Source organism: Microcaecilia unicolor, chromosome 5 (genome assembly GCF_901765095.1).
Source record: "Microcaecilia unicolor chromosome 5, aMicUni1.1, whole genome shotgun sequence".
Lineage (NCBI taxonomy): Eukaryota > Metazoa > Chordata > Amphibia > Gymnophiona > Siphonopidae > Microcaecilia > Microcaecilia unicolor.
The window spans coordinates 114,884,403-114,904,622 of NC_044035.1; the positions used below are offsets into that span (position 1 = coordinate 114,884,403).

At 44.7% G+C, this 20,220-nt stretch overlaps 1 long non-coding RNA gene across 1 annotated transcript; it reads right to left on the reverse strand.

Annotated features, from left to right (window-relative positions):
* Nucleotides 1–9,859: 9,859 nt before the first annotated feature.
* On the reverse strand, nucleotides 9,860–19,751 carry LOC115470227. The gene is made up of 3 exons (XR_003942142.1): nucleotides 19,393–19,751; nucleotides 12,761–13,067; nucleotides 9,860–12,087 (listed from the first exon to the last, which is right to left on the reverse strand). It is a non-coding gene; the product is annotated as an uncharacterized LOC115470227 (long non-coding RNA).
* Between the last annotated feature and the right edge of the window lie 469 nt (nucleotides 19,752–20,220).

Here is a 20,220-nt window from a genome sequence, read left to right on the forward strand (position 1 = left end):
GAGTCCTGACGTCCTGCACGCACTTAAAGGAACGTGCTGGACGTCAGGACTCACAGCACAGATCAGTGAAGTGACCGAACGTGCTGGAGACCGGCGCTGAAGAAGACTAAGACTGGTGGGGGTTGGGGACCCCCACTAGCAAAGGTACCTTGCAGCGGGGAGTCAAAAGTGGAGGGGGCCCGGGTTACATCTGTGGGGGCCCATGCCCCCGCCTAGCTATGCCCCTGGTGATAGTATTGTATTCAGTGTGTGCCGTTTTCTGCACCCAGGAAATAAATGTTATTCTCTAGCATGGGGGGGGGGGGGGGGGGTGCCCAGCAGTAATGGGCAGCACATGGCCATTGCCACATGTTCCCGATTACTGTGTGAGTAGCACGTGAGCCTTACCACCTGCTAAATAGGAGGAGGTAATGGCTCAGGCAGTAAATGGCCTCATGCCAATATTATTAGCGCATGGCCATTTACTGCCTCCATTGAAAACATGGGGTTTTATGAGTGTGGTAAATAGTGGCTGAAGCGCAGCCGGAAACCCATGCATTAAAACTACCGCTGGTCACTTTTGAGCGCAACTTAGTAAAAGGACCCCTTAGTGATGGTTTCTTACCCTAATGTGAGTGTTTTGTTTAATATTTCTAACTTGGATTTGTTCTTTATGCCCTATCAGAAACGTACTGCAGCATAGCACACCATTACCTGCTAGATAGTATTTATTAAGTTGTGAGACATTTATCTTAATGGTTATTGTTACTGTTGTTTTCCACTACGTTTATGTCTCTATTCATGCGTTTTATTTACATATTTATTTTACATTATTTGTAAATCGGTTGCTACACCTATCCTTTGTACCAATAAAATGTATAATAAAGTTATGTACATATATACAGGTTGTTGTTGTTTTTTGTTGTTGTTTTTTTTTTAGAAAGAGGCCACTGTTAAATATTTACCAGCACACCACTGACCCTATCTATGAAAGGCAGTGCTCTACATATTACTGTGGGCCTTGAAACATCAATACATCGATTGGGAAAACTGAACAAGCCAGAATTACTACAAATAGCTATATAGCCTTGGTCATACATACAGAGCACAAATACCAAATACAAAATAAGTGACTGCAAACTAGACATACAAACATGTAGGCAGAAATTAAACTGAAACCCTAAGAAGTCAGACCCTGCAAAACACACGAGAAAGAAAAAATGATAAAATTCCCCCTGTACTGCACAACTACTACTACTATTACTAACTATTTGACATTTCTAAAGCGCTACTAGGGTTATGCAGCACTGTACAATTTAACATAGAAGAACAGTCCCTGCTCAAAGAGCTTACAATCTAAAGGACAAATGTACAAACAGTCAAGTAGGGGTCGTCAGATTGGGGCAGTCTAGATTTCCTGAAAGGTATAAAGGTTAGGTGCCGCAAGCAACATTGAAGAGGTGGGCTTTGAGAGTAAGGATTTGAAGATGGGTAGGGAGGGGGCTTGGCGTAAAGGCTCGGGAAGTTTATTCAAAGCATAGGGTGAGGCGAGGCAGAATGAGCGGAGCCTGGAGTTGGCGGTGGTGGAGAAGGGTACTGAGAGGAGGGATTTGTCCTGTGAGCGGAGGTTTCGGGCGGGAATGTAAGGGGAGATGAGGGTAGAGAGGCAATGAGGGGCTGCAGACTGAGTGCATTTGTAGGTAAGAAGGAGAAGCTTGAACTGTATGCGGTATCTGATCGGAAGCCAGTGAAGTGACCTGAGGAGAGGGGTGATATGAGTATGTCGGTTCAGGCGGAATATAAGACGTGCAGCAGAGTTCTGAATGCATTGAAGGGGGGATAGATGATTAAGTGGGAGGCCAGTGAGGAGTAGGTTGCAGTAGTCAAGGCGAGAGGTAATGAGAGCGTGGATGAGAGTTCGGGTGGTGTGCTCAGAGAGGAAAGGGCAAATTTTGCTGATGTTGAAGAGGAAGAAGCGACAGGTCTTGGCTGTCTGCTGGATATGCACAGAGAAGGAGAGGGAGGAGTCGAAGATGACTCCGAGGTTGCGGGTGGATGAGACGGGGAGGATGAGGGTGTTATCAACTGAGATCGAGAGCGGAGGAAGAGGAGAAGTCGGTTTAGGTGGAAAGACGATAAGCTCGGTCTTGGCCATGTTCAGTTTCAGGTGGCGGTTGGACATCCATGCAGCAATGTCAGATAAGCAGGCCGATACCTTGGCCTGGGTTTCCGCAGTGATGTCTGGTGTGGAGAGATACAGCTGGGTGTCATCAGCGTAAAGATGATACTGGAAACCATGAGATGAGATCAGGGAGCCCAGGAAAGAGGTGTAGATTGAAAAAAGAAGGGGTCCAAGGACAGATCCCTGGGGAACTCCAACAGAGAGCGGGATGGGGGTGGAGGAAGATCCATGAGAGTGTACTCTGCACAAAACAGAGATATCAGGGGTAGTGTTGGGAGGGGGTGCAACCAGAGCAATTGTCCATGACTCCCTGGTCAGAGAGAGCCCCAAGCCTGCCTAAACCTTAAAAATACACAGCGTGGTAGAGAGCTTTGGGGGCTCTTCCCAAATTTCTGCCATGGACCTCACCATGTCAAACATTAGCTCTGGCAGTTGTAAAATGCAAAACCTGACATCATCTAATCACCAAACTGAAAATAAAATTATTTTTCTATCTTTGTTGTCTAGGCATGTGATTTTTAAAAACATTTTATTGGTCCCATCTCTGGTTTCGACTTTCCTCTGTCGTCTCTTAACTTTCTTACCTGGTCCTCTGTCCATTTGACATTTCCTCTCTCTCCATATCCATAATCCATCTTCCATCTATGTCCCTGTCCTTATCCCTATCTTGCCCCTGTGTTCAGCATCTCCCTTCCCCTGTCCAATGTAAGGGTAAGGCATTTGATATATCACCTTTCTGTGGTACAATCAAAGCAGTTTACATTTATTATATACAAGAGTCCCTACCCCCCCCCCCCCCCCCCATATCCAACATCACTCCTATTTCCATGTCCCTATGCTTCCCCAGGTTCAGCATTTCTTTTGTGTCCCTACCTTGTACCCACCCTCCCCCAGGAAGTTCAGCATTGCTCTTCTGTGTATCTACCCTCTCCCTGCCCAGCACTGCCGTTCTATGTCCCTTTTCCTATGTTCCTCCATGCCCATTATCTCTCTTCTGTGTTCCTATTCCTCCCCGTGTCCAGTTTCTCCCATTACCATTCTCCCTGCCCAACATGGCTCAGCATCTTTCCCATATGTTTCAGCATCTCTCTAGCTCTCTCCTCTCCACCCAACACCCCAGTGGCATAGCTACGGGTGAACCTGGGTGGGCACAGGCCCACCTATTCTTAGCTCAAGCCCACCCAGCGGCAGCACCACACTGCTCTCTTCTCTCTTTCCTGTGTGGCATCCCGGAATCTGCCGTCTTGTCTCTGAACCCCGACCCTCCCCGGCTTCCCCTGCAGTAATTCATTTTTGCTGCTTGCACTGGCCCCGCAGGCTTCCTTCTACCGCATCCCACCCTCACTGAAATCATTGCCTGTTTCCTGTCTGGTGGGATGCAGCAGATGGAGGAAGACTGTGGGGCCTGCACAAGCAGCAAAAATGAATCATTGCAGGTTTCAGGGCCACCTCTAATGTACACTAGGGAGGGCTGGGGTTCAGAGACAGGAGGACAGATGCCAGGATGCTGCAGAGGAGAGAGGGAAGATATGTTGGATGTGAAGTTGGTGAAAAAAAAACCTGTAATTTTTTTTTTTTATATCTATGGGAAGGTGGGGGAGGGAGTGGAAGGGCTCATCCAAAACACTGGGTCTGGCTATATCATTGCTTGGGAGGGAGGGAGTTTGTGTATGTATGTGAAAGAGAAATCCTGTTCTAGCGCTGGAATTTGACAGAAACACTCTGTTAAATGTAACTCTGTGAAGCTTTAGTTAGTTTACATGAACAGAGGATTGAGCAAAGACAAAAAACACAAGCCCTGTTGGGCAAAATGCCCTGCTAAGACCTACTGTGTAAACATCATGTGATAGAAAGAATACTGAAAACAACAAGCCTGCAAGAGTGGGAAGCAATCAGGAGTATAAAAGTGCAAATACTTGCTGTACAATCCATTTCAGAAAAAAATAAAGAAGAATATCGAAAAGTATATTCTGTACTTCTACAAGTTTATTTCAAAATTCTGGAACTACCTACTAAATTTCAACAATTTCTTAATTTCATTACTATGAACTGTCCCAGTTAATAGTTGGATAAGAGGGGATTCTATATATGGTGCCTAAAAAAATCCACACGGTAAACAATTCCACCTATGCATATTCTATAAGAACCGCTTATATTTACGCACAGTATATACAATACGCCTAGGCTGACCTCATTGTGCCTAAAACTATGTGCACCCATTTACACCAATGAAAATGTGGTGTAAATCCCTGTGGGTAGATTTATGCACACTGGGCCAAATTCTGTAACGACGCGCGTAAATTTTGGAACACCCACGAATTGCCCATTTCCCCGCCCATAACCATGCCACTTTTTTGGCTGTGCACCTTAGAATTTAGGGGCAGTGCATTACAGAATAAGCTTAGGGATTTGGGTGCATAAATTCTAATTATTGCTAATTAGTACTTGTTATTGCTTGTTAAGTGCTGTTAACAATGTGATTGGCTTGTTGAACCAATTAAGTTACGCATGTTGTTATAGAATACGCCTGGATACTGGTGTGGACATCTAGGTGCATTATATAGAATCTGGCAGATAAGGAAGAATTCTATATGTGGTGCCTAAAAAATCCACGTGGTAAACAATTCCACCTAGGCGTATTCTATAAGAAATGCTTAGATTGCATGGTATATAGAATACGCCTAGACGGACCTCATTGTGCCTAAAACTATGCACACCCATTTATACCAACAAAAACATAGTGTAAATCCCTGCACATAGATTCTGTAACAGAGCGTGTCAATTTTGGAATGCCCATGGAATGCCTATTTCCCCACCCATAACCATGCTCCTTTTTGGATGTGCACATTAGAATTTAGGTGCGCTGTGTTACAGAATACGCTTAGGGATTTGGGCGCGTAAATTCTAATTATTGCCAATTAGTGCTTGTTATTGTTTAAGTGCTGTTAACAATGTTGATTGGCTTGTTAAGCCAATTAAGTTATGTGCACTGTTGTAGAATACGCCTAGAAATCGGCATGGATCTCTAGGCACGCTATATAGAATCCGGCAGATAGTGTCTAAACTAGATCAATTTATTGAGAACATTTTCTGTCTACTCTTAACAGCCAACTTGACAAAATAATCTCCAAAAGCTATGAAAATACCTTTGATCTGTATTCATCTGTAATCTGAACTTTAGTAACTTTGCAGAGGCTGGCTTTTAGATGAGGAAATGTGGAGTGCTAATCACAGTTTAATCCATAGACTTCAAACACCTCAGTTTAAGATTTCCCCAGTAGGAATGTACTGTTGGTGGCAGAACAGTGCATTGTGCTACACATAGAAGCCAACTTTTCAAAATGATTGGGGTGCAGACAAGGGTGTAGCCAGAACATTTTTACAGGAGGTGCATCTCCCCTGCCCCCAAGGGCAGTCTTCACCTGGGCAGTGGTAGCGCTACTCATAGGCTGCCCACGACCTGCATCGAGACTTTCTCCCTGAACAATCCTGTCCCTCAGTCCCGGTACAGGCCACGGGCAGCCTATGAGCAGTGCTGCTACTGCCCAGGTGAAAACTGCAGTCAACCTCCTTGACTGCAGCAGACAGGATTTTCAGTTGGGGACAGGGACCGGGTCTGACATGAGGTGTGCCACTTCTGATGCACCTTGTTTAAATACGCCACTGGTTGCTGAACACAACCCAATATTCTCCCCCTCCACAGCCTTCATCCAGATTCTCTCCCCTTTCTCCCCGCGTTTACATCTACAGCAGGGCTCAGGGCAGGCTCCAGATTTTTTATTCTTCCACAGCGCTCTTTGTCTCCCCCTGTATGGCTGGGCTCTTTAGATACTTGAGCCATTATCCAACTTCCTGCACTGTGGCAGTTCAAGTCAGAGCCCGGCCCTGCACGACAGGAAGACAAGGAGCATAGAAGAGAAAAAGAGCCCTGCTGGCTTTTAGATGTAAAAGCGGAAGGGGGGGGGGGGGGGAGTGTCAGCGATAAAATATTAATGCATTAATAGCAATATTAATGTATATATTGCCCACACTGTTCCCTACCGAGGAAAAAAAATGTACCTTGTGCCACGGCACAGTCAAGCATGGATGTGGAAGGAGGAGCAGTCAACGTCTATCGGGACTCTTCTGGGAGGTGGGAAGCTAGAATACTGGCTTCTGCCTGCTGCACTCTTCCCATTGGCTGTGCTGCAAATCTGTACTGGCTCATGTCATCTGCCTCATTCTTGCAAGCTGCACGTACTACGCTCTGGAGTCTCATCCCTCTGGGATTTTTTATAACGACTTCAGTGTTGGGCCAAGCAGGGACACTCAGAGCAGAGAAGCAAGCAGCAACAGTGCTGCTGTCGGCCATGAATTTTGAAAGTGCCTTTTGCACTGTGCTAGGCCAGTGGTGGCATACAGAGCTCCAGCCTCTGTTGTTTTCTATGTTGGGCCTCAAAATATTGGGGGTGCTCGAGCCCCCACAGAGTCAGTGCCTATGATGCTACATTAAATGTTTGGTGTCTTATCAGTTAAAAACGAACATGATTTTCACTAATTCCTACAAACAGTGCATAATAAGTAATAATTACAATTTCTGGTTTCCTATTGCAGTTCATGGGTAGATTCTGTGACAAGTTAAAAAATTCTGCAGCAAAGTTTCTGATACTTTGTACTACATATGCAAGATAATTCAAATTTGTGCAAGTTAAATATATTTTATTTTGCATAAAAACAAATGGGTCAATATTCAGCCAGCGCAGGTCAGCATTTTTTTAGATGCTGCCACCAATTAAATTAGACCTAGATATTCAATGCTGGGCTGTCCAACACCAGCATTGAATATCCAGGTTTGTGCTGGCACCTGGATGTTATGCAAGTATGGCCAATATTTAGTTCCGTATCTGAATAATAACCAGGCAAAGTTAGGACTGTCTTTTCTACCCCCGTCGGAACCTGCATAACTTCCATGATGGCTTGACTGCACCCCACCACAATTGGGCTCATTTTCGAAAAGAGGATGCCCATCTTTCGACATAAATCGGAAGATGGAAGTCCTTCTCACAGAAACATCCAAATCAGTATAATCGAAAGCCGATTTTGGATGTCCCCAACTGCACTCCATCGCAGGGACAGCCAAAGTTCAAGGGGGCGTGTCAGAGGCGTAGTGAAGGCGGGACTTGGGCGTGCCTAATACTTGGACGTCCTTGACCCATAATGAAAAAAAAAAGGATGTCCCTGACGAACACTTGGACGTTTTCATCCGGACCTGTTTTTATTACAACTAAGGCACAAAAAGGTGCCCCAACTGACCAGATGAGCACCGGAGAGAATCGTGGATGACCTCCTGTTACTCCCCCAATGGTCACTAACCCCCTTCCACCCTCAAAAAACATCTTTCAAAATATGTCGTGCCAGCCTCAGATGTCATACTCAGGTCCGTGACAGCAGTACGCAGGTCCCTGGAACAGTTTTAGTGGGCGAGTGCACGTCAGACCGGCTGACCCAGCACCACCCCCCTTACCTGTTACATTTGTGGAGGAAACAGCAAGCCCTCCAAAACCCACTGTACCCACATCTCGGTGCCGCCTTCACCCATAAGGGCTATGGCAGTGTACAGTTGTGGGTAGTGGGTTTTGGGGAGCTCAGCACACAAGGTAAGGGAACTATGTACCTGAGAGCAATTTATGAAGTCCACTGCAGTGCCCCCTAGGGTGCCTGGTTGGTGTCCTGGCATGTCAGGGGGACCAGTGCACTACAAATGCTAGCTCCTCCCACGACCAAATTGCTTGCATTTGGTCGTTTCTGACATGGATGTCTTTGGTTTCGAAAATCAGAAACATCCATTTCTAGGGATGTCCATCTCTAAGAACGACCAAATTTAAGGATTTGGACGTCCCCGATGGTATTTTCAAAACGAAAGATGGACATCCATCTTTTTTTGAAAATACTGGTTTTCCCGCCCCCCGGATCGGGACATTTTGCAAGGACGCCCAAATCGAAACGTGGACGTCCCTTTCTAAAATGCCCCTCCATGGCTCCATGTGACTATGGGCAAGTAACCCTTCATTGCCCCAGGTTCAAAAACCTAGATTGTGAACACAGCAAAGAATATGTAAACCGCTTTGGGTTGTATTACAGAAAATCAGTATATCAGGTCTGTGACCCTGACTCTACTCAGCACTGCCAGACAGTGCGATGGTGGTCAGATGATATTCAAACACACTGCCTGGTTAAGTGCTGCTATTGGTGGCCAGCCAGCTCCTGTATGCTTAAACCACACTAAATGTTGATACCACAGTAACTTCTAATTTTACCTTTGTTCTTTTCCGAGTTATGGCTGGGAATCTCAAGTATATGCGAAGGGATACATGATCATATGCAGAGACTCACTATGGCACCTCATTTGCTAAGTCAGTAGAGGCTGAAAACTGCAGAAAACACTGGTAAGAGCCATGTGTGACTCAATGATAGGGCTTTGATTACTCTAATATACCGTACGCTGGTTTACCTAATTACAATGTGAAGAGGCTTCAAATGATCCAAAACACGGCAGCATCGATTATTTGTCATGCTAGGGAACATGGCCATATCACCCTTCTCATGATTCACATTTACTGGCTCTCGATAGGACACAGAATTCAATTTTAAACCCTTGTCCTTGCACCCAAGGCTCTTTACGAAAGTCAACTACCCTATTTCTCCACTCTTACTATTCCATATGCCTCCTCTCTCTCCTTCATTCAATAAATGGCCATTGTCTAGGTTTTCCAAGTCCTTGCTTGATTAACCTGGAATCTACTTGGCAGAGCGCCTTCTTTTGGCATCATTCTTTGGAATAATCATCCTCCCTTGTCATGGGCTGAACCCTCATACCAAAAGGTTCCAAAAAGGTCGGAAGACTCACTTATTCCAGAAGACCTTCAGTACATTGGCCACCAGTTAGGATGGGATACCATCTTGATTCAACCTATTTAATGTACAGTCTGGGGCTCATTTTTGAAAGAGAAAAACGTTTAAAAAGTGGCACAAAGTAGCATTTGGATGATTTGCTTGCCAAAACATTCAAATCACTATTTTTTAAACCTATTTTAACTATGCAGGTCATCTGCAGTGTGCCCTAACATTTGGATGTTTTTCTGCCATAATGGAACAAAACCAAAACGTCCAGGACTACAATTTAAACGATTTGGTCTAGACCTGTTTTTATCACTACTAAATCAGAAAAGGGTGCCCTAAATGACCACCGGAGGGATTAAGACATGATGCCCCTGATGGGAACCACAGTAAAAAAAACTATGTGGAAGTAGAGGGTTATCTGCTAGAGAGCTGAAAGGGGACAGAAATCCAACCCATCCCCGCCCGTCCCCATGGGGAATATAACCCATCCGCACCTGTCCCCACAGGAATCTAACCCGTCCCCCTAATCTCCTCCATCCTAGACCCCCCAAGAGATTTGCATTAAATATTTTTTATTATTTTGACTTATGAAAACCACTTGTCCCTGAAACATGCTCAAAACAGAATAATCCATTTGTACAAAAGTGATGAGATTCCATATGCCCCAATGAAAGGAGAGTTTAATTTTATGTCCCATTCTTTATAACACCAGGCTTATCAAGGCAGATTACAACAGTTAAGATAAACCCATCAGTAAACAGGATATCCTCCCTGAAATTTGGCCATGCATTAATTACTGTATTGTACAGAACAGTGTAGAAAAAAAAGAACACAAAACACAACCTTTATGAGTGCTGTTTCTACCAGAAGTTATTTTTGAAGCTGTTTTAATAATATTCACTTTTTATTTCATGATGTTTACATAGGGGAAGCTTTCAAATAATTCAAAAGCTGTCAGATAAGTTAAAAAAAAAAAAAGGAGCAAATTCCCACATGCCATCCTTTTCTTTTGATGTAGGCACAGGGGGGGAAAAAAAAAAAAAAAAGATTTTAAATGCTCCTAATAAATGCTCCCAATTTCAAGCTAATTCATGTTTAATTTGGGATAGAAATGTCATAAATAAGGGCACTGTTTACTAAGCTGCACTGTAGGCACGCTAACTTTTTAGAGTGCGCAAACAGTAGAGACATCCATTATATTCTTATGGTCAACATGGAAGACCATAGGATCCCCACGGACCTGGAGGAGAACCTCATGGGATTCTCGCTATCCCTGGTCCCGTGCAGCTCTCTAGTACCTGCAGTAGTTCCGATGCTCCAGTGGAACCTTTTCTCTTTGGGCCAGTTTCTGGGGTGAAATACGGGCAACAGATGAGGCAAGACCAAAGGCCTACCCCAGCGAAGAGGCACACAACATTGCAGCAGTTTTGGGTAACTGCAAGGCTGTTTTCTGCTTCCTTTCTACTCATGACTGGTGCAATCTGAAAGTGGTTTTTCACCGGAGCAGTGTTGCAACCAGTGGTTTCTCACCACCGTTTGAAGGCAGAGCTTGGCGAGCAGAGGGGGACAGCCGGCTGCGATAGACACTCTGGCCCTGAGAGATCTTTTGCCACAGCCTGCATCCAGCGTACTGGGGCAAGAAGCTGTGCGTAGTTAAGAGTCAAACTACTCCAAATTAGAAATGCAGGTTCTTGAAAGACCAGCCCCAGAGACTTTGGAGTCACTATGGGCTAATATTAGCTGCATGCATTCTTCCTTTATGATCTTAACGATGCAAAATTCAAAGGATACTGGAATTATTTTTGAAGCTGCTCTTGCTCAAGCTCAGGTTATTAGCCAACAGATCTCGGATGTCGATATTTTGAAAACTAAAGTTCAGACTATGGAAAGCTTGGAAGTGGCTTCTATTAAGCACAGGGACTACACCTATCATCGGTTGGAGTACCTGGGAAAACCAGATTAGGAGATTCAGTTTGAGACTATTGCATTTTCCAAAGTCTCTTCTCATGTCTCCTGTGGACATGGTTAAAAAAATTCACTTCCTCCTATTACCAAGACCCATTATCTGGCAGGCCTGAAACAGCTGGAGAGCCGGGCCTCTTAGGCCCGAGGGAGGAGGCTATGAACCCATCTTCATTTTTGGAGTCCTCATTGGAAATTGTTACCGAAAGGTCTACACTGGTCGTCTAGCTTGCTTTAGCACCAGATCACAATACAGTTAAGAACATAAGCATCGCTATACTGGGTCAGACCGAATATCCATCAAGCCCAGTAGCCCATTTCCAACAGTGGCTACTATCAAGCAATCCTTAGGACAGTGAAGCAGCACTCCGTGCTCAACCCAGTCTGGTCCACAGATCCAAGAACTCCAACCGACGTCAAGCTGTGAGGCAAAGGCCTAGGACCAACAGTCTGAACTACAGCTGTACTGAATATCGCCAGAGATGCTGCTGTGCAAAGTGAAATATGGTAAGATAAGATAATAGCACTTCTGAAATAAGATATTACCAACAATAAGGATGAAAAGCACAGTTCAGAGGGATAGTAGGCAGTAAAGAGCCTTCTTCAGTCTTGGCACGCTTTTCAGCTTGAACAAGCAGGAAGTAATGACGGTGGTGGGGCAAGCCACACCACTGGAGACGCTGCTGCACACACCGAAAAATGTTAAGATAATAGCGGTTTTCTTGAAATGTATGAAACCAGTAACTCCTGGGAACTAGTTTTCTTAGTGCAAAGCACCACAAAGCTCTGAAACGCACAGAAAAAAAAAAATAAGGTAGGTGGAGATGCCAGAGTCTGCCTCATTCATGACTTTGTTAAAAGGAATGAGGCATTCTGAACAAAAAAGAACCAAGTCAAGAATTTACAAACTTAAAAGTACCACAACCTCTCAGGCAGGTAGGTGTTCTGTTCCATTCCAGCTGGCTACATGGAGCCTGTGCATCCCTTGGGTGGTGTGACCATCATCTAAGAAAGGCCAACAATTTTTTTGAAGAACTCCAGCGATATCTGTCCTAGTCCATCACTTCCATCTTCTATAGTGCATCCTAGAAAAGAAAGGAAAATGAATATTAAATTCAGACAGCAAAAATATAAACAGAAATAAATCATCAGTATACTACTTACAAACTGCTAATTTCCCTAAAAGGCTTCATTGCAATGTACAAAAAAATATATATCAACTTATCGTTCATTACATAGCCATAATAGAAAACCTTCCACAACTAAACAACATCCTAAGGTCGCACAAATAAAAATAAATCAGCTGGCGGTAAACACTGAGATGCCCACAGGAATATAATGGGCGTCTCAGCATTTACCGCCAGCTGATTTTTACCACAAACTAAAAACGCTAGTGCGACTTTGTAAAAGACCCCCTAAATAACTCATAGCTCGATTTCTAGTTAGCTCTAGAACAAAAGATACCCAATTCAGCTTCTTTCTAAATGTCTGGCTTATAAATTTTAAACCAGCCATTATAGCTTGTCTATATAAAGGCCGAAAAGCGCTTCTGCTACATTTTTATTTTATTTTAACAAATGTTGAAGACATGTTGCATGAAAAAGACACCTCATCATCTAAATAAAGTGCTTCCATGGCCCTTTCCAAGTTCTTTTAGTTTACATTCTGTTTTGGATTTACTCAATGAGCGTGTTTGCAGATGAAGTGTTATAGTGGGTTCCATGACCTGTTTGCACAGATGGGGAAACTCTACTTTACCTTGAAATCTCTCAACCTCTCTTTTAGTGCTGTCAAGTTCATCAGAAGATTCTCAAATAAGTAAACTCAAAGTCAAAATCCATGTCTTGTATTCCCACTGTTCAAATGGAATAGGTCCCTTCCTTTTTTGTAATGTACTTTCCCAGCGCTCTGGAGAAGGAGGAGTGAAGCAAAGTGAGAACTGTTTCCTCAGTCTGGTGACCTTCCACCGACACCTATAGCACTTCTGAAGGACAGTTCATCTTGATATTGTGTACTGTAGGAACCAATGTGCACTCAGGGAACCTTCATTCTTGACAAACCTGTTCTAAAAATTATTTAAAAAAAAGAGTAAGAAGCTCAAAAGATATTAAAATAAACTGAATTCAGCTGCTTTTCATAAGCAAGGATGGAAAAATTGGCACCTATCAGGATGCCTAGTTAACATTCTTGGGAAATTCTTACATTGATCTAATAAGAGATATTTCACTGCCTGCAAAGAACTGAATAGCAGCAAATTTAAGAACACAACAATAAGGCAAATCAGCCAACAGATTTAAGGCCTGACCACCATTCTAAAAGAAGAAGAAAAAAAAAAAAAGCTTTAGTAAACCAAACCACTGAACGAGCTAAAAGTAAAACAAATGGTGAAATGTATTCATACCTATTAATTTCCTTTCCTTGAGTGCTACTGGACCAGTTCACATCAATGGGTAAGTCCCTTTCTGACCAGCAGGTGGAGATAGAGAAAGCTGAACATTTCCAATAACATCACTAATGTAAGGTCTGGTGCCTGCCGGAATCCTTCAGTATTAGCTTTCCTTAAGCAGTATAGTATGCAGACCAAAAAAAACTTTCCCTGTAGGGCTAACCCATTCAGAACATTATTAATTAAACTAGTATAAAAGGCCCGTTTCTGTAGGCAATGAAACGGGCGCTAGCAAGGTAATCCCCCCCTGCAGCGTCCTTCCTGTCTCCCCTGCCCCCCCTGCAGCCACCCATCTGGTCTTAGGACCCCCTACCCACCAACCCTCCTCTGCCCCTGGAGCCACGCATGTGCAGCGGCCCTCCTCTCTCCCCTGCTCCTCCTGCAGCCACCCATGTCCAGCGACTCTCCTCTCCCCCTGCAGCCACCCATGTCCAGCAACCCTCCTCTCCCCCCCTGCAGCTACCCATGTCCAGCGACCCTCCTCTCCCCTGCCCCCCTGCAGCCACCCATGTCCAATGACCCTCCCCTCCTTTCCCCTTGCCCCCCTGTAGCCACCCATGTCCAGCGACCCACCTCCCTCTTCCCTGCCCCCTCGCAGCCATCCATGTCCAGCGACCCTCCCCTCACCCTGCAGCCACCCATGTCCAGTGACCCTCCCCTCCCCCTGACCCCCTCCAGCCACCCATGTCCAGCGACCCTCCCTTCCCCCCTTGGCGCATCACCCAAACCCCTACCCCCCCCCCCCAGCACATCACCCAAGCCCCTACCCCTCCCTCGGGCACATCAACCCCCTCGCCACCCGCAGCCGCCAATACTAACGCTGTCCAGCCGCTGCTGCGTCTCTTGTTGAGAAGCAGTGGCCAGTACAAAAAGAAAAAAAGCCAAAAAAAGATTTTAAACCTGAAACACGGCTCCGTAGACAGCCATCTGGCATTGGCTGTCATCTCTGCAGACGCTCCTCCTCTCCCCTCTGACGTTGCTGCGCTTCTCCGGGGTCTTCCTGCAGGGGCTGTGACGTGGAGGGGAGAGGCGGAGCGGCTGCAGTGACGACAGCCAATGCCAGATGACTGTCTACGGAGCTGCGTTTCAGGTTAAAAATCTTTTTTTGGCTTTTTCCTCCCCCTTGCCTGGCTCGCGGTTTTGCAGGGCAGGGGCTTGGGTGTTGCGTCGAGGGGGGGGGGGGCACTGACAGCTGTTTCCCAGGCAGGGGGAGGAGTAAGGAAACACGCTCCGCGTGTTTCCCTACTCCTCCCCTTGCCTTGGAATCAGCTGTCAGTGACATCACTGACGTCAGTGCATTCTAAACTGCCTAGCAGACCACCTCCGAGGGAGCCACGGTCCCAGGCAGGTTAGAACGTTGAAGGTGAGAATTTTTATATACGATTATTATATAGGATAACCATAAATTCCCTACTTCATGCAAAGAAAGAACAGAATGAAAACCCTGAACAATCTCTAATACAGAAGTTCCAGGGCAGGCCCCATTGTCCCATTAAACCAGTCCTCACCAAAGGAATGTACAATAGCAGTCCCTTAACAGTAGGAGGTAAGACAAGGCCCCAAGAATGAGTGCCCTGCCAAAGGCTGTATCTTGTTTGGCAAGGATGACTATTTTGTAATGCTGTACAAAGGAATGCAGCAATGACCAAGTTGTCAGTCAGCAGATAACTTTTTGTGGAATGACCTGAGCCTATCCCAAGGATACTGCCTGGGCTCAGAACAATGAGCTTGCAGCCCCCACCACAACAACCTTGCATCTCACTATGTAGGCTGCTTCAATTACAAGTTTAATCCAGCACACTATGGAGGCCTTGGATGTGGCCTCCCCCTTGTGCAACCCCTGAAACAGGGCAAAGAGCTTGTCTGACTTCTGAAAGGGACTAGTCACCTTCAAATAGCCTAACACCCCTGTCTGCACATCTAGCTTATGGATCTTGTTGAAGGAGTGGAGGAGCGGCCTAGTGGTTTGAGCACCGGTCTTGCAACCCAGAGGTGGCTGGTTCAAATCCCACTGCTGTTCCTTGTGATCTTGGGCAAGTCAATTAACCCTCCATTGCCTCAGGTACAAACCAAGATTGTGAGCCCTCCTGGGACAGAGAAATATCCAGTGTACCTGAATGTAACTCACCTTGAGCTACTACTGAAAAAGGTGTGAGCAAAATAGAAATAACAAAAAAAAAAAAGGAGTCAGAACCACTTCTTCAAGGCTGACAGAACCACCACCTGAATGAGAAGAAGAGATCACCTTGAGTAAAAAAAAAAGATGGAATAGTCTGCATCAAAATAGTGTGCTCCAAAAAGACAGGTAAGGATCCTTACAGAAAGTCAATTTGGCTGAACATAGTGCCTATAGTAACACCATGTAACTTTGTAAGTCTATGTTCTTTGAAAACAAGCCTCATAGTAAATGACAGCAGATAAAAAAACCCCTCTATAGTCCATCCAGTCTGCCCAAGAAAAACTCATTACAAACACGCATCAAAGGCTCAAAAGGGGGGGAGGAGGCGCAGAGGGTCCACTCAGAACACAGGATTAAATAGGTCCCTCTGAGAAAGGCTGAGGTGTATGACCCCCTGCAAGAACCTCATCACATCAGGACAAGCCCTGGACTTTGTATTAGAAGCAAGAGATGTCTGTGAAGTCACGAGTCCCACAAGGCTCTCCATCATCTGCCCTTTTATTTGTTTATGGTTCCAGTATGTAAACTGTTGATGGGGTAGGGCATTAGTTATCATTTAAATGCTGATGATCTTCATATTTATTTTCTTGTTTCATCGCATATTGGGGAAGGGGTAAATGAATTGTATTTTATCTTAGAGTGATACTGATCTGGATGAATACAAACTCGCTCTCTTTGAACATTGGAAAGCCTTAAATTTTGTCATTATCCCGTTCCGGTGAAAGATGCCCGGTTTCCACTTTTCAGTTTGAAAACATATCCCTGCCTATATTAGACAGTGAAAAGCTTAGGAGTGATTCTGAATACTGCTTTGTCGTTTAAGCAACAAATTTTTGCTTTTATTAAAGTCGAGTTTTTTTGAAATATGGTTGGTAGCGAGACTTAAAGGTTTGTTTTCTGTGGAAATTTTTCAGTCAGTAATGCAGAGTTATATTCTGCCCCATCTGGGCTACTGCAGCGCTCTCTTTTGTGGTCTTCCACAAAAAGCTTTAAGGACATTACAGGTAACCTAAAACTTTGCTGCTCGGTTAACTGGGAGTACGAATAGGGTTGAACACGTGACTCCCCAACTGCAAAAGCTTCACTGGTTGCCTATTTTGTTGGTGGTTTTTAAAGCCCAACAGAGTGAAGTTCCTTTAATCATGGCTCTGAGCCTTAAGGTCTATCAGCCTTCAAGGGAATTGAGATCTCAGGGATGTAAACTTTTGGATGTGCCTTCTGTTCATCTTGCTGAAAAATCGTGCACATATATTTCAGGTAGCAGGAGTGATCACATGGAATGTGCTTCCATTAGAAATGCATCAGACTGTGTCATTACCAATGTTTACAAAACAGTTAAAGACTTTTTTGTTTTGTGAGGCATTTTGCCAATTATTTAAGTAATTTTATACTATATTTTATTGTTAATTTTGGAAACAGACAAAAATAATGAAGTAATAATTTTTTTATTGAACAAAACTAACAATCCAGATAAGCAGTAACTTTGTCACCATTCATATAAAATAGACCTTTTATTTAGTTGGCTAAGTTATTATTTGTAGCATTTGTATCCCACATTTTCCCACCAATTTGCAGGCTCAATGTTTGTGCTCAAAACATACTCGTACATTCATCCATTCTTTCTCTCAATTTCAGTACTTGTTCCCTTTAACTCTGGCCGAGTGTGTGTGAAACTCGGCCAGAGTTAAAGGGAACAAGTACTGAAATTGAGAGAAAGAATGGATGAATGTACGAGTATGTTTTGAGCACAAACAAGAGCACGAGATATCCTTAAGGGAAGTGATTATAATAATATTTGCTGTGCATTGTTTTGGACAGATTTGGTTGTTTTGTTTGTGGGGATAGTTATAATAGTGTCACTGAATATGCATGTACCTCCATATATTTAGCGTAGGCAGGGGTGTGCTGGTAAATTTTTAACAACAGGCTCTTTCTCCGGACGTAGCCAGCTCTGCAGTTGGAAGGGCCGGGGGGGGGGGGGGGGGGGGGAGAAACACTTGCCTCTCTCTCCTCCCTCCCTTCGTGCGGGCACGCTAGGCATACCTTTGCTGGCAACCACTAAATGGACTGCCACCATTCCCAACGTCTTGCTCTGAGCAGCATGCTGGAACTTCTCTCACATGCTGGAGAAGTCCCAGCCTGCTGCCCAGAGCTGGAAACAAGGAGCGGGGACCAGCAGTAGTCTATTTACTTGGCTGGCAGGGCTCACCATCTCCACCAGCAAAGTAAAAGAGAATTCAGCAGGGGGCCCAAGCCCACATTTTGGGAGCCAGTTGTTAAAGTAGCCATGGAGGGCCCTACTTTAACAACCGGCTCCCAAAATTCTTAAAAACTTAACAACCGGCTCTTGCGAGCCTGTGAGAGCCTGCTCCAGCACACCACTGAGTATAGGAATGAGCTAGTAGGGTCTAAGAAGGTTGGGCAATGTTTTGTCAACAAACATGAAAATGTGATAAATTAAATTTACTATACTATCTCATTTATGGTGAAGGCCTTATATCTGGTCTGGATGTATGTAAATACATTTAAGGAGGCAGAACATCGAATGTGCAGTGATGGTTCCAACTGTGACATGACCACATATTCTCCCTGGGGATGCAGGGCTGCCAAGAGGGGGGGACAGGGGGGACAAAATTCCCCGGGCCCAGGCCTCCAGGGGGGGCCCGGCGCCGTCGCTCCCTGGCATTGAATTTAAGCGCCTCACCTTCGAAAGCGCAGCAAACAGCGGCAGACCACTCCTTCTGTGTCCCGCCCTTGCCTGACGTAACTTCTGCTGCTGTTTGCTGCGCTTTCGAAGGTGAGGCGCTTAAGGTCAGTGCAGAGGGCCCGGGGGTGGAGAGAGGGCCCAGTGGTGGGTGGAGGGGGCCCGGCCCAGTCTCTTGGCGGCCCTGTGGGGATGTAATGGTTGCACCAGGCACAGACTGAGCACATTTTGATATACAAAAATATTTTTTGTGTAGAACTGTTTTTAAACTGCATTAAGCGAAAATTTAAAAAATATTATTTGTTTGAGCCTAAGGAGTTGTATGAGTTAAGTTATATTCAAAGCAGCTTAATTTCATGTTCTATAACCTATGCTGGCCCCTAGTCTGCCCTTAACTACACAACCAGCGAGAATTAAAAAAAAAAATAACTTCCAGTGCATTATTTAACACTTACAACTTTGGTGGCAAAAAGAAACTGTGCAACAAGTTCTATCCTCGCATCAATAATTCAGCCCTGCCACACTTGAACTCTCTGCCCAAGTTGACGCAAGGAGAAACGACCGGCGAATGGGTGTGGCAACCTCCAAATGTAGCATATCCAAGGAGGTTACCTTGAGCATTGCGATCTGGCCAAGGAGGTTTGAATCTAACCTCCTTGGATCTGGCTGCACGTGGAGATGCCACACGCATGTGCCAGTACATCAGGTGACCTATGTTGTTGCTGGACTGGTACATGCGGGCACATGGTTGACTTCTATCATAAATCTCCCTGGTATAAGTCTTGCTGCATCAGCCCCAAACAGAACGCAAGTGCGGCGTCGATGAAAATATATCACATGGAAAAAGCTCTTTTTGATTGCAATCACTTCAGCACACCGAACTGGTGAGAGTCAAGCGCTGGTACACTACGAACCATATATATACTCAAATACTGCATAATAAGATACTCCTTTTGACCACACCTCAAAATGTGTTCCTAAAGTGGTGGCTCCATTTTATTTAAATCAATCCATAATACTTCCAGTATTTTGTCCAATTTAGATTGTGTGCGAGCACTTACCACTTAATTAACTCGTACAACATCTCCAGGCCGCCATCTCAGCTATTTGTTTCTCAACGGGAGCGATATCTGCCTCAATCAGTACTTTGTCATAATGGATGCATCCTTTAAAACTGCAGATTCCTTATGACATCATTGACATGGTTCATTGTCTTCCGTACTATGGGTAGTACAAAAGCGCATCTTCACAGAGTTCCCCCCATAGATATTTGTAAAGCAACTACATGGGTACCGTTGCATATTTTTACTGAGCATTACTGCATAGATGCTGCCTGCCTGCTTCGTCAACCGACTCCAGTTTCAGATCGGACATGCTGCTGCGCTCTCCTCTCCTCAGACGCAACTTCCTGTTTTCAGCAAGGCGGGACGCAGAGGGAGAGGAGACGAGACGACGACGAAGTTAACCTAGCTAGTCCGTTATATGAGCTGAAGCCAGTAGGCGGAGTTTCAAAGCAGTAGGCGGAGCTTGAGGCCGTTTTCGTTCACCCAACACAATAGCAAACGCTATTGAAAACAATAGCCAAAGATTATAAGAAATAATGGACTTGCCTATACGTGATCCATCAGTAAAAAGTCTAAACCTGTTCCAGTTGGCTAGGCAGGCAGTGCCTTAAAAGGTGGAGGACAAAAGTTTTTGTTTTTTACTTAATGACAGCTTTTTAATTTGTTTAAAAGCTTCCATATCTAGATATAAATATCCTGACATAAAACTTGAATTTCACTAAAGCAGCTTAAAAATTATTGTAGCTGGTAATAAAAGCAGTTATAATCTCTGTATTTTGTGTTCATTTGTTTTACACTGTTCTATTACAGATGGCCAAATTTCAG